At 42.1% G+C, this 13,870-nt stretch overlaps 1 protein-coding gene across 1 annotated transcript in view; it reads left to right on the forward strand.

Annotated features, from left to right (window-relative positions):
• Positions 1 to 13,870, forward strand: part of SUGCT (succinyl-CoA:glutarate-CoA transferase) — a 1,474,461-nt gene that overhangs the window by 731,175 nt on the left and 729,416 nt on the right. The gene's annotated exons all lie outside the window — the stretch shown is intronic.

The raw sequence follows: 13,870 nt of genomic DNA on the forward strand, positions 1-13,870 counted from the left end.
GGTCTTTCAACTTCCACACTCTTGTTTTAAAGCCAGCGTTGAAACATGCTAAGCACACTCATGACCACTCAAACATGTAACCTGGGAAGGACCGAAAAGCATTGGATGCATTTGGAAAAAAAAGGACTTTGAGGGGTCCAAGATAAGTGCCTGGATTGTGGCTCACCAACTCTACATATGTGTAAAAGCTAAATCATCTGGATTCGACAGACCCAGAGCAGTCGAACCTCCACTATGAAGTGCAGGACATGGAAGAATGTGAAAAATACCTCATTCATTCCATTTATGAAGCTTTTTATATCACAGCCAGGTCTTCAGTTGCTTCTGTAGAAGTCTGGCAGCTCACATGGTTGCAAGTGATTGGCCTTCAAGAGGGCATTCATAATTTTGCCCTATATAGAGGCCAATTTATTCAGTGACAAATTTCAAGACATGGTGGCTCTGATTAAATAACATCAATCCACCCTGCATGCACTATCAACTGTTTCCAGGGGCCAGTTGGCTCCCACTCAGTGCCACTATTTTCCCTACAAGAATCCATCTTTCAAATATGCCCTTTCTGCTCTTTTTCAGCATCATCAAGCTTCTCTCACATTTTAGCAGCAGCAGTTGCCTGCCCATGGGCAAAAGAGGGAAGGGCATTAGCCAAAGTTTCAACAGCAGATGCAGCCTAAGCCTGGGATCAGTTTTTAATGACTGAGATGCTTCTCTTCCAGTGGGGAGAAGAGTTCTTTCCTTTCTCCTGAATGGCTCTGTACCACAAAGGGCTGATTGGTTCTAATAATTGAGGAGTATGGCTACTGCTTATATTTCTCTCACTCTCCTCTGAGCCAGTGGACTTCAGTCTTCAGCTGTGATCCTTCTCAATCCACCCAACTGCAATTGGAAGTAGAATCACTCCTTCAGCAGCAGGCAGTCAAATCTATCTGTTCTCAGGAGTATAGCCAGGGATTCTATTCCAGGTGTTTCCCGATTTTCAAGGAGTCGGGGGAATAAGGCCTATACTGGATTTATGGAGATTAAAAAAGTTAATGGCATGATAGAGATTCAGATGAACTCCCTCCGGATGATTTTCCCTTTCATTTAACCAAGGGATTGGATGTGTGTTCTGGAACTGAAAGATGTTTATGCACACATCCCCATTCACCCTGTCCATCAGAAGTTCCTCAAATACAATACCAATACAAGGCTCTTCTCTTTGATCTTTCTGCTGCACCTCGGATGTTCACAAAATGCTTTGTGGTAGTGATGGCACAGCTTTATTGGCAGGGAGTCTGCATGTTCCCATACTTGGATGATTGGCAGGTGACAAGTCCATCCTGTCAGGAGTTCTGAAGTCCCTCAAGAAACCATATGGTTTTTCCAGTAACTGGGATTCTTGGTCAACTTTGCCAAGTCAAAGCTGATTCCAAATCAAAGAATTCAGTTTATAGGAGCTTAGATAGACTTGCTTCAGGATAAAGTGTTTCTCACTGTTGAAAAAGCCATATTGCTGATGGGCCTGGTAAGGTCTCTCCTTCAAAAGAACCAAGCAATTATGTATTTATTTATCTATTTATTTATTTATTTATTTATTTTTAATTTTTATATACCGGAGTTCCTGTATAAGATACAAATCACTTCGGTTTACATTTAACAGAAAAACTCTATGGGCTTTACATGGGCGCCCTATGCCTTACATCTTCTGTTTTAATGTAAACCGGCATGATTTGTATTTTATACAAGAATATCGGTATATAAAAATTAAAAATAAATAAATAAATAAATGAAACAATGAGCTAATACATTAAGCATATAATAAAATAAATAAAATGCATATAATCAATAAATGCATATTGTAAAAACATAACAAGAAACCAGAACAAAGTTATTTACAGAATCACTCTATAGACCAAATTAACCAGGGCATCTTCTAGGGTTTTACTATTCACCAGAAGTGTATTGGATAGAGCATTTGAGCTCTATCAAAGCATCAGCAAGGTCAGTACTGGTTCTTCTCAGACACATGGATGCTGCAGTGCTTGTGGCTCCTCTGAACTTATCTGCATATGTGGGACCTTCAGTAGGGCCTTCAATGTCAATAAGATCAGCTCTATCAGCCTTTATCCCACCAAATCTTAGTGGACTCTGTGATGGGAGCATCCCTTCCATGGTGGATGAATTTGGAAGTTCTAAATGTAGGTTTCTCATTGTGCATTTTATTGCATCAAGTGAGGCCTCCATGAAAGGGTGGGGAGTAGACACAGGTGCAGCATGAATCCAAGCATTAAGGTCCCCAATAGAGAATCATCTGCAAATTAACCACCTGGATCTGCAAGCTATATGATATGCTCTAAGGACTTTCTTTCACCTTCTTTCAGAAAAGAGAATCTTAATCCAGTTGGCAGAACGGGCTCTTACCCTCTGCCAGGATTCCCTCAGAATCTGGTCATTACCATACCCATCTCCAGGTAACCTGTCTCCCAGGAATCAGGAATACATTGGTGGACCACCTCAACAGAGTGTTAAAACTACACAAGGGGTCCCTAGACCAAGAGATCATGGATGACTTAGATACTGGGGAAAGCTGGTTATTAACTACTTCACTTTAGAAGACAGAAAAGTTAAGAATTTATGCTCAATTCATTCAAGCAATTTCAGATCAGCTCCTGATGCTTTTGTGCTAGACTGACGTGTTGGTCTACTCACCAACTGTCCAGAAGCCTTTTGAGTCAAAGCAATGTTAATCCTCATAGCACCAGCATGGCCACATCAAGTGTGGTATGCCTATATCATCAATCTCTCAATTCAGTCTCCAGTTCTATTGGGATTTACTCCAAGTCTCATCACACAGGAGAAAGGCAGATTCTGCCATCCAAACTTGCCACTGCTGGCCCTCACAGCATGGATGTTGTATGTGGAGTAATCTCCTCCTTGTTTCTTCCCAAGAGGATGGATGTTCTAATTTCTGCTAGGAGACCTTCAACTAGAAGATCCTCAATTTAAAATGGAAGAGGTGATCTACTTGCTGTAGGTCCAGCCAACTGGATCTCTTCTGCGACCTGAGTGACTTGCTTCAGTATCTATTCTGCCTCTTATCTTCAGCCATATCATCACATCAGTCAAAGTTCATCTCAGTGCCATTATGGCTATCACTAGCAGGTGGAATGGACTCTGCTGTCTCTCCATCCTTTGGTATCATAAAAACATAAGGCATGTCATACTGGGTCAGACCAAGGATCCATCAAGCCCAGTATCCTATTGCCAACAGTGGCCAAGTCAGGTCATAAGTATCTGGTAGGATCCCAAGGGGTAAATAGATTCCAAGCTGCTTATCCCAAGAATAAGCAGTATATTTCTGCAACTCTCCCTTAATAAATTGACTTTTCCTCCAGGAACTTGTCCAAATCTCTTTTAAATGCAGTTATACTAATAGCTTTCACCACATCCTCTGGCAATGAATTCCAATGCTTATTATACATTGAGCTTAATTATGGGTTGAATAAAAAATATTTTCTCTTATTAGTTTTAAATGTATTATCTAGTAACTTCATTGTGTCTCCCCTAGTATTTGTACTTTTTGAAAGAGTAAACAACTGATTAACATTTACTCATTCCGTTCCACTCATTTTATAGATCTCTATCATATCTCCCCTCAGCCATGTCTTCTCCAAGCTGAAGGGTCCTAACCTCTTTAGCCTTTCTTTATAGGGAAATTGTTTCATCCTCTTTTATCATCTTGGTCGCCCTTCTCTAAATCTCTCATGAAAGGGCTGTGGCATTGTTGACTTCTGTTTGGTAAATTTATAATGTCTTGGGATAAAAATGTGGTCTTCGCTCAGTTCATGAAACCCCATTTTGAGCTTCTTGGGTCGGTGGACTTGAAGTTTCTCACCTGGAAATTGTTTCTCCTTGCCATCATTTCGGCATGAAAGAGTAAGTGAACTACAGGCTCTGTTTTCATATGTACCATACCTGTCATTTTTTTCACAATAGGGTTATTCTGTGAATTCACTCCAGATTCCTTCTGAAAGTGGTATTTGTGTTTCACATTAATCATGCTATTGTGCTACCTACATTTTTTCCAAGACCACATGTGCATAAGGGAGATCAGGTTTTTCATACTTCTGAATGTAAGAGAGTCCTGGCTTAATAACTAAGGAGGACTCAACCTCACTGTAAAGCTTCTCAACTGTACGTGTCCTTTGACACGGACAGTTGGGTTGACTTAGTAAGTGCTTCCTCTGTACAACCCTTATCTTGGGACTCCCCAATGCTTAATGAATACTTCATACCTGCTTGTTAACAAAGAAAGCAAGTTGTCTTACCTGTAAATAGGGTTCTCCATAGACAGGATAAAAATAGCCATTTTTATTATTCGCTTTGCTCCCTGGAAAGTCAACTATCTCACTAAAGCTTAAATTTTGGAAGAGACTGAAGGGCTCACAAGGCAGCATATATGCGCGGGATCTCCTCAATAAAGTTTTAATGAACTCTGAGAAATGGGGTCCATGTCACTGCTGTCAGATGACATCAGCCATCCACAAGACAACCCTGTTTACAGGTAAGCAAATTTGCTTCCCTTTTAGTATTTTAATAAATACTCTTTCATGGTCCTCCTGGCTCTATGCGTTTTATTTTTAAACAAATTAACAGTATATTCCCAAAAATTAACTCTTGGAATGACACATCAATCAAGGAAAAATGAAAAAAACAAGGAGAAAATACACTATAATGTGAAAACTGAGAAATGTTCTTCAAGCCTTCAAATCAGAGGGTTCCAAGAGAAAAGGAAAAAAATCCAACAAGGAAGAAAACAGAGGCAAAACAACCTGTACATAAAACAATAACCAGACAAGCTGACATTATAAATTATTATTTGTGACGATCTCAGTGTCATGCATTTTTGAACAAAACATATTCATAAAGTTAAGGCGGTGCAGACTTATCACTTAGAAATGTGGTTAATTGTGCCAGATTAAAAAATATATAGCAAATATTTTGATAGTTAATCTGGCATTACAAGGAAGTTTTAAAGTGAATTGTGCACTAAGGGGTAGATTTAAAAAAAAAATATGCATGCGCATCCATGTGCGTGTGCTACCCAGCGCGCGCACATGGACGCGCAATTTATAACGTGTGTGCCGGCACTTGCAGGTTATAAAATCAGCAGGCCGTATGCATATGCATGCCGTATTTTGTAATCCGTGTGTGCAAGGGGGGGTAGATTTTAGCTGGGTTCGCGCGGTGACACATCGGAGCTTTCCCCAGTTCCCTTCCAGTCCGCTCCAATTGAGGGAACTTCCTTATCCCCTACCCTAGCCTCCCTTCCCCTCTCTTCCCCACCCCCTAAACCTAATCATCCATACCTTTTTTTTTGTCTTTAAGTTGCTGCTCCTCTGGAGCAGAAGCAACTTGCATGCGCCGGCCAACTGCCGGCGCACGCTCCCCCCGCACAGTGGCAAATGGCCACTGTACCGGCGCCTCTAGCCCTGCCCCTCCTCGCCCCTTCCCACCCCCAGACCGCCCCTCTCCTCCCCCCGGACCACCCTTTTTCAGGCCCTGGCACTTACTCGCATACCAGGGTTTACGCGCATGGCCGGGCCCGTTTGAAAACTGGCCCGGCATGCGTAAGGCCCGGCCATGGAAAGTAATCATCTTTATAGAAGAAAAACAATTTCTGAATCAGTTCATAATCTGGCTCTAAGGTAAACTTAACAAATAGTCTAGAACTTATAACCAGTTCAAGATCTGATATTTCAAGCAAAGCAGAAACATCCAATCTCTCCAAAGATAATCTGTACCCCCACAGCTCTTCCTCCAAGTAGATGGCAAATAATATACTTTAGCACAGTGGTCCCCAACCCTGTCCTGGGGGCCCGCCAGCCAGTCAGGTTTTCAGGATATCCACAATGAATATGTTATGGAGGCAGTGCATGCAAATTTTCTCTCATGCATATTCATTGTGGATATCTTGAAAACCCGACTGGCTGGTGGGTCCCCAGGACAGGGTTGGGGACCACTGCTTTAACAGTTGGAGATACTGCTTCTGCAGGGACTTTAACAATCTCTATAAGGTATCTTTTAAACATCTTGACAGGTATTTTAGGAAAAATTAACAAAGCTAAGATTTCACCTCTTAATATGGGTAAAACTGAATTGATTGTTTTGATTTGTTGTGCTCCATCTGACGCTACATCTTCTATTATGTTTGATGGTTGTTCAATTCCTGTCATTTTACAGGTTCAATATTTGGATATTATTTTGGATTCCCATCTTATCGCGCTGTTGCGCCCGTCGGTCACAGACGACTGCGCCCTCTCTGTCTCACCTCTTTTCTTTCTCTTTCCTCTCCTCTGGGCAAGATGGCTGTCTCCGCTTCTCTTCGCCGACCTCTTTGGCATCCCCGGACCGACATGGGTGATTGTGTTCACCATTCTTACACTGAGGTCACTTAGGGCATATGCATGCCGCCCTCTCTTTTCAGTACATCATGGCGGGAACCTCAGGGGCATCCCCACCACATGATGTCACTATTTAGCCTCCGATCTCCAATCCAGCTATGAGTTAGCAAGGATTCCACTCCAGCTAATTTTGACTCCTTCGGAGACTCCCACTTCGAATACTCACTCCTACAAACCCTCTGGGGTTACGCTGGCTACACTAGGGCATTCTAGGTACCCGCTCCTTGGGGGCCTTATTCGCTCCTACCTACCCTCCGGGGTTTCGCTGTTCCAGCAAGGATGCTTAAGGCACCCGCTCCTCGGGGGTCTTGCTTCACTCCTATCTACTCTCCAGGTTTCCCAGCTCATCAGGATCCTAGATACCAGCTCCCCAGGGCCTTGCACTCGCCTACCTTTCTCCTTGGTTAACCTGCTTCTACAGAGGATATCTTGGCTCCGGCGCTCGGGCCTTGCATCATCTCTACCTCCGCTTTGTGGAAGCCACCTCTCCTATAGCTACCAGCCTTCGTGAGTACTTTCTCTCTCAGTCTCTCTGCCTTGTCTCACCACAGAATAGATTCTCGGCGTACCCCGCTTCGTGGACCACTACCGGATCTACCATCGCTGACTAAGTCATTAGTGACTGGGTTCTCGGCCTATCCCACTCCGTGGACCACTACCGGACCCTTCACTTCCAGCTTCTGGTGAGACCTTCTCTGCACTTGATACAACTCAGTGCCTGGACTGAAATATCTTGAGATACCTACTCCACTGGCTGAGGAATGCAGCCCGCTTCTCGGGCCTTGCCAACTGCTGTATAATAAAACTTCTATTCTCTCTGTGGTCATTACTGAAGAGTCAGCCTATTGCTTGTTATCCCCACGGGGCCCCTTCCCGTGGGAGGAGTCATCAATACAGCAACCAAGGGTCCACAAACAAGTCAAACTTACAACACACGCATCTTCATATAAAGTTGAAGGATAAGGCTGCTTTTTCCAAGCTGCAGATGTTCCATAGACTTAAATCATTATTGAATCCATGCAATTTTGTACTGCACTTCTGTCATTTCTGTTTACTAGATTAGATTATTGTAATTCAGTTTTTATTGGACTTGCAGCATCATCTCTTCAGATAGGTCAGAATTCTGCAGCACCGCTACTGGCCGGTTCTAAGATGTGAGACCATATTATACCAGTTCAGTTCAGATTAAATATAAAAGATCCAGTCTCATTCATATATTACTGAATCATCTAATCAGTCTACATCAGTGCTCTACCCAATAGACCAGAACGCCCATGTTGCAAACCAAAATGTGAGACAGGCGAGTGATTCTACCCTGTTTTCTATTTGACAACTAGCAGTCAACAGTAATTAATTAGTCATGTTCTTTGAGTGCAAGGTGCTGTAGATTTTCTACGAACCACCTATTTAAGTGAAAATTGCTTCTCCGCTTCCAATTACTAGGTATACTATTGGTATAAAAAAAATGCAAACAGAAAATATTCCCTATGGGGTAAATTTTAAAAGCTATGCGCAGGCGTCCATGTGCACGTGCAACCTGGCGCGCACACATGGACGCCCGATTTTATAACATGCGCGTGCAGGTGGATGCACACTAGTGCATCTTGTGCATGCCGACGCCCATAGCCTTTACCCTTTCCCTTCCCCCTACTCTATCCTTCCTACCCCTTCCCCTAACCTTCCCACCCCCTAGCCCTATTCTAAGCCCCCCCCCGACCTTTATCTTACCTCTTGAGCCTGCCGGCAGTCTGCCAGTACACAATCCTCCGACACAGCAGCAAATAGTCACTGTGCCGGAGGCCTCTGTCCCCACCCCGCCCTCTCCCCGCCGCTTTTTCGAAACCCCGGCACTTAGACGCGTCCCGGGGCTTTACGCGCATCGCTGGGCCTTTATAAAATAGGCCCGGCATGCGTAACCCCCCTCCCCCTACGCACGTAAGGCTTTGAAAATTTGCCCTTATATAAATCAGGTAAAAATATATTATATGCAATTTTCAAAGCCATTTATATGGGTAAAAACTTTTATCATGTACATTATCTGAAATTGACTTCCCTCAATGTGGCTAAAAAGTGCATAGGTGGTTCTAAAACACATGAACTTTGAACCGTGTTCACAGGAGATGTTCGCATAGGTATGTTAAGGTAGGGAAGGAAAATTACGCTCATATAGGGTGATTCTAAAAGGAATGCGTGTGCGCCCATAAATACGCATAATAGTGCACAAGCGCAGAGATGCTACAATTTAAAATTGTGCTCACAAGAACGTGCATATCATTTAAAGTACCCCGGGTATTTTGGCTAGGGCTTTAGCACGTGTATGCAGGCAGATTTTAAAATATGCTCGCGCGAGAGAAAATCTAGTTTTTATAAGTAGTCCACCGATTTGCCCATTTCATTTTGAGGTCTTCAAGACCCCTCTGGATCTTCTTGACTCCAAGCCCTCATGATGTGCTAAATGCCCTAAAACTTGAGATCTCCAGTCTTGTTCCTTATCAGGACCAGAAGTAAAGTTACACAGATATCAAGCCGATGCATGCCATGGTCAGCTTTTTCAAAATGCTGTCTTAAGTGCGTAAGTCTTGGCCCCGCCCTGGAATGCCCATGCCCTTCCCCTTTTCCGCCCCCTTCTTCTTGATGCGCACACAAGTAGGTACGCATGTACTTTGCGGCTTCTTAAAACGTGCATTGCTTCCTCATGGCCTGCATACGCGTGTATGAATGTCATTTTGCATGAGCAAGGCTTTTAAAATCGACCATTCCATTTTCAAATGTATGTGCTTTATTTTCAGTGAAAACAGTACATTTGGAAAAAGAAGGTGCAAATATCTGCAAGTTTCAAAGTGAAAGTATGCATGAAGTTTCTCTTCAAGTATTCATGCAAAGTCCAAGAATAAAAGGTACCCACGGACTTTGTCCTAACGTGGACAGTTAGTCGATTTCTCCCATAGAGGACAATTTTCAAAGCTATTTGAATGTGTGAATAGAGATTTCTGTACCTAAGTTGGCTGTTGGAAAGTTGTCAATAGGGTTAAAACAATGTGTGCTACTCCACAATATGTTTTTTGTTGCATTTAGGGTGGGTGTAACTGGGAGCATGTTTGGCATAGGATCGGATAATAACGCATGTAGATGGCATTTTTAAGTCTGGGAATGTGATTTTCCTTGCAAAATCTGTCTGCACAAAACACAGGTGCAAAAGCCTCACATGTACTTTGAACCCATACCAAGTTTCAAAGGGAAGGTTTGCGAAAATTTTCTCTTTGAGATCTGGTAGAAAGTCTGGTACTTTGTCCTTGCCCCCATAATTTAAAATATTTCTTTTCAATATCTTTCTTCTGCGGCTTCTAGCTTTCTGCCGCTCACTTCTGTGTTATGTCACGGTCATGCTGCTTTTCGGATTTATTAAACTGTTTTATTTTTCAGGGCCTTCATCATGTTTCTAAACATGTTCTCCATCTAGGTTTATCTATTAGAGATGAGTATTACCAATTCAGATTCAATGTCCGCAAACTCTAAAGCAAGGAGAGGAGAAGAGAACACAATGCAAGTTATAGTATCCGAGCTGCGGCTACTGAAATGGCTCAGATTAAATCCAAAGCAGCTTGGTCTGGCTAACAGGGACTCTGTTGTAGTGACCTAAATATTTCTGGCAACTGCCCCATTCTTTGGGCTGGGGGTACAGTTTTCATAGCATTCTCAGCTTCAACAAATTAGTAAGGACTAGGCTCAAGTGATGAACCAAAATCTCCATCTTGGCACTGCCATTGAGCCATTTAGCACGTTTCTTGAAAAGCAGTCTTGAGGAAGCTAAACAAAAGATCACAATGAGTGTCAAGTTGTGGGAAAGAATATTCAGACAGAAATTGATACCTGGCTGCATGAAACTGCATATTTTAACTTTATTATTTAAATATTTTTATAAGGAGTCCCCTCAGAAAATGTTACCTGGATAGGCTTGTTTACATAATTTGAAGCCATTTTTTTCCTGTTTTTGTTTGTTTTTATGTAAATGTTCTGAATATAAAGATGGTAACTTTCAGACTGGCACAAAGGCATACTTTGGCGCATGTGTGTCAGCATGTGTCCAGTTACGCATCCGTTTTATAACCTGTGAACATATTATAAAAGCCTGGCTGTGTGCACGTGTGCCCAATTTTAAATATGTGGGTGCCCAGGCACACAAATCCCGATTCCACCACATAATTCAGGGTATTTTATAACGGGCGTGCATCCACGCTATTGCCAGCTTCACCAGTTCGTCCACCAGATAATCCAGTTAAGAGCTAGGTCCTCCAAATGCCCCTATTTGATAGCCTGCGCTCCCCCCCCCCACCCCCAGTTACCCCAGATGATTTAAACCCAGCAGAAATGGAAAATTATTTTTTTAAGTTATACCTCCTCCATAGCAGAAGTAAAGTTATGAGGCAATGGACCGGGGCGCATAAGTATTTACGAGCACATCTCTTAGCCACACCCTGAAGTGCCCACAATCTGGCCAGACCATGCCCGGATCACGCCCCTTTTTGAAATCGAGTGACATGTGCGCGCAGCAGGAGGTACGCGCGCATCTGGGTGGCTTTTAAAATTTGGTGGGCACACATGAGCCCGACTTGTGCTTCCGATTTTGGTGTGCACTGGCATTTTAAAATTCAGCTTTAAGTATTTATGAAAAGTGCTATATTGATTTATAAAAAAAAAAAAAAAAAAGAGCCCACAATACTAGAACGAAATGAGCAGCAGCAGGATTATAATTTTCCTCATACAGCCCTGCAAATCTAGCCCAGTCCTGGTCTGAAAGGTCTGCCTCTAAAAGTGAGAGACCATATGGATAAGCTGAAAGATACTATAATTAATCGTGTGGACACCTCATAAATTTACGTGGGCTTGTCTCTGAATACCTCACGCTAAGGTTGTGCAGCATTTTGAAAGCTGCTATACATGTCAATTAACTTAGCTTTGACTGTGCACCCAATGTCTAATCATTGGTGAACACACTATTTTTTAATTTTTTGACACATATTTTTGCAGAGGAGACCGGACACTTATCTGAGCATTGCTTGGACAGTATTTGACAACACCGACCCAACCCGACAAGGTGCGTGTTTCGTGGGCTTCATCAGGGGTGGAAAACTTATGCGGTATCTATAATACAAAGAACAAAGCGATATACTTATCTTTTTGATAAACTTTGAAAACAGTCCAAAACGCTATACAGGCTAACATACGTTCTGTCTCTGTCTTTCCGCATGCACTGCTACTCGGTTTTAGCTTTAACTAGCAGCGACCCGCCATTACTCTTGACTGTCTTTTTAAACTAAACAGGAAGTCCAGGACTGGCCATTCGGTTCTGGGGGAGTGGCTATGACTGCCAATCAAATTCTAAGTCAAAGAGGACCATTCAACGCTTTCGTTTAATCTGTCTGGTGCTTCAGTGGCAAGGGTGAAAATCCACCTTTGCTCGCGGTAGTTAAGCTGGTAACTAAGATCACCGCCGTGATCACTCTTACATACTTGTTCCAATATTGTCCATTTAAGTTCTTCAAAAGTATGGTTCATTTGAAGGCAGTGATTCACTATGGGAGCTTCCACATTGCCGGTGTTGATATGGCTTCTATGTTTACGTAGGCAAATATTAATCACCCTGCTTGTGCGACCAACATACAGAAGTGGACAAGGACATATTATTAAATAAACGATGTGGGCAGATTTACATGTAGTATCGTTTTTCCTGTAAGTACGTCCTGTAATAGGGTGACTCCATTCAATCCCTTCAAGGGTGGTAATGCACATATCACATTTTCCGCATTGTCTATGGTTCCATTAAACTGTACTGGGTTGATTGGCGTGAGAGATGCCCGTACTACATGATCATGAATATTCTTACTTCTCTGATATGCTATTAATGGCATTTCCACAAATGTTGGATGGAGTTGTAACACATGCCAGTGTTTTTTGATGCTTTGGGCTATCAAATAAGATTTGTCCATATTTTGAAGCGCGCAAATACTTGCTGTGACGGGTGATTTAGGTTGGTATTGTAACAATGCCTCACGAGGGGAACAGTATGCTCGTCTATAAGCTTTGAGCACTGTTGGATAAGGGTAGCCACGATTGAAGAACCTTTTGGCAAGTGCTAGTGCTTGGCTTTTAAACTCATGATCGGTTGAGCACAATCTGTGAATTCTAAAAAATTGGCTTACCGGGAGACCATTTTTGAAGGCACGAGGATGAAAGCTGTTGTACATTAATAGGTTATTCCTATCAATGGATTTGCGATGGACAGTTGTATATAACTGGACTCCTTGCTTATGGATCTATATATCCAAAAACACAATTTGTTCATGACTATATTGCATTGTAAATTGCAAATTAGTGTCCAAGCTATTAATCCACTGACTAAATTTGTTCAAGGCAGATCGTTCCGCAGTCCAAAAAAACAATAAATCGTCTATATAACGCACCCAGAAAGGGATGTTGGAAAACCACATGGAGGTATAAATGAATTGTCTCTCAAAACAATCCATTACCAAGTTGGCTATGGATGGGGCCGCTGAAGACCCTATAGCAATGCCAAGTATTTGCAGGTAATATTTGCCATTAATTTGAAAGTAATTTCGCCGGAGAACCAATTGGGCAATCTCAAATATAAACTTAAAGGGGATGCATTTCCCTTCTAAGTTATCATTTAAGCAGTCTTGTATAGTGGTGAGTGCAACCTCCTGAAACACATTTGTATATACAGATATGACATCCTTTGTCACTATTAAGGTTGAGGATGTCGGCAGACTTTCATTTTCTAGCTTGTTCAGGACCTCGGTGGTGTCTTTAACATAAGAGCGCATTTGTTTTACAAGTGGCTGCAAAAATCTATCTAAAAATATTGCTAATGGTTTGAGAACAGAACCGTTACTACAGATGATAGGATGGAGGCGTGGATTATTGAACATTTTATGAACCTTAGGGACACCATATAATATTGGAATGCGAGGATGATCAACTTGCAAAAAACTTCTTTCTTTTCGGGTCAAAAAAGGAGTAACTTTTTCTTCCAATAATTCCATAATAGTCTGCTGTAATGAAGGAGTTGGATCAAGGGGCAATTCACAATAGTATTTTGTGTCTAACACTTGTTGACTGAAGGAATGTACGTACTGTGTCCGGTCTTGTATGACTATGCTGCCCCCTTATCGGCAGGTTTAATTATAATGTCTTGATTTTGTGACATTGAATTTAATGCCTCCCTTAATACAGATGGTAAATTTACATATGGATTGGATGAGGTACTTTCAAAGTCCGCTATATCTTTGAGAATAAGAGCACAAAATGTGCTAATATTAGCATCCATTGGTCCCGGCAGCATCCATTTAGACTTGGGTCTAACAATTGATAAAGTATCTGTTGAAACATCATTAATATCACAATAAAAT

Source organism: Rhinatrema bivittatum, chromosome 2 (assembly GCF_901001135.1).
Source record: "Rhinatrema bivittatum chromosome 2, aRhiBiv1.1, whole genome shotgun sequence".
Taxonomy (NCBI): domain Eukaryota; kingdom Metazoa; phylum Chordata; class Amphibia; order Gymnophiona; family Rhinatrematidae; genus Rhinatrema; species Rhinatrema bivittatum.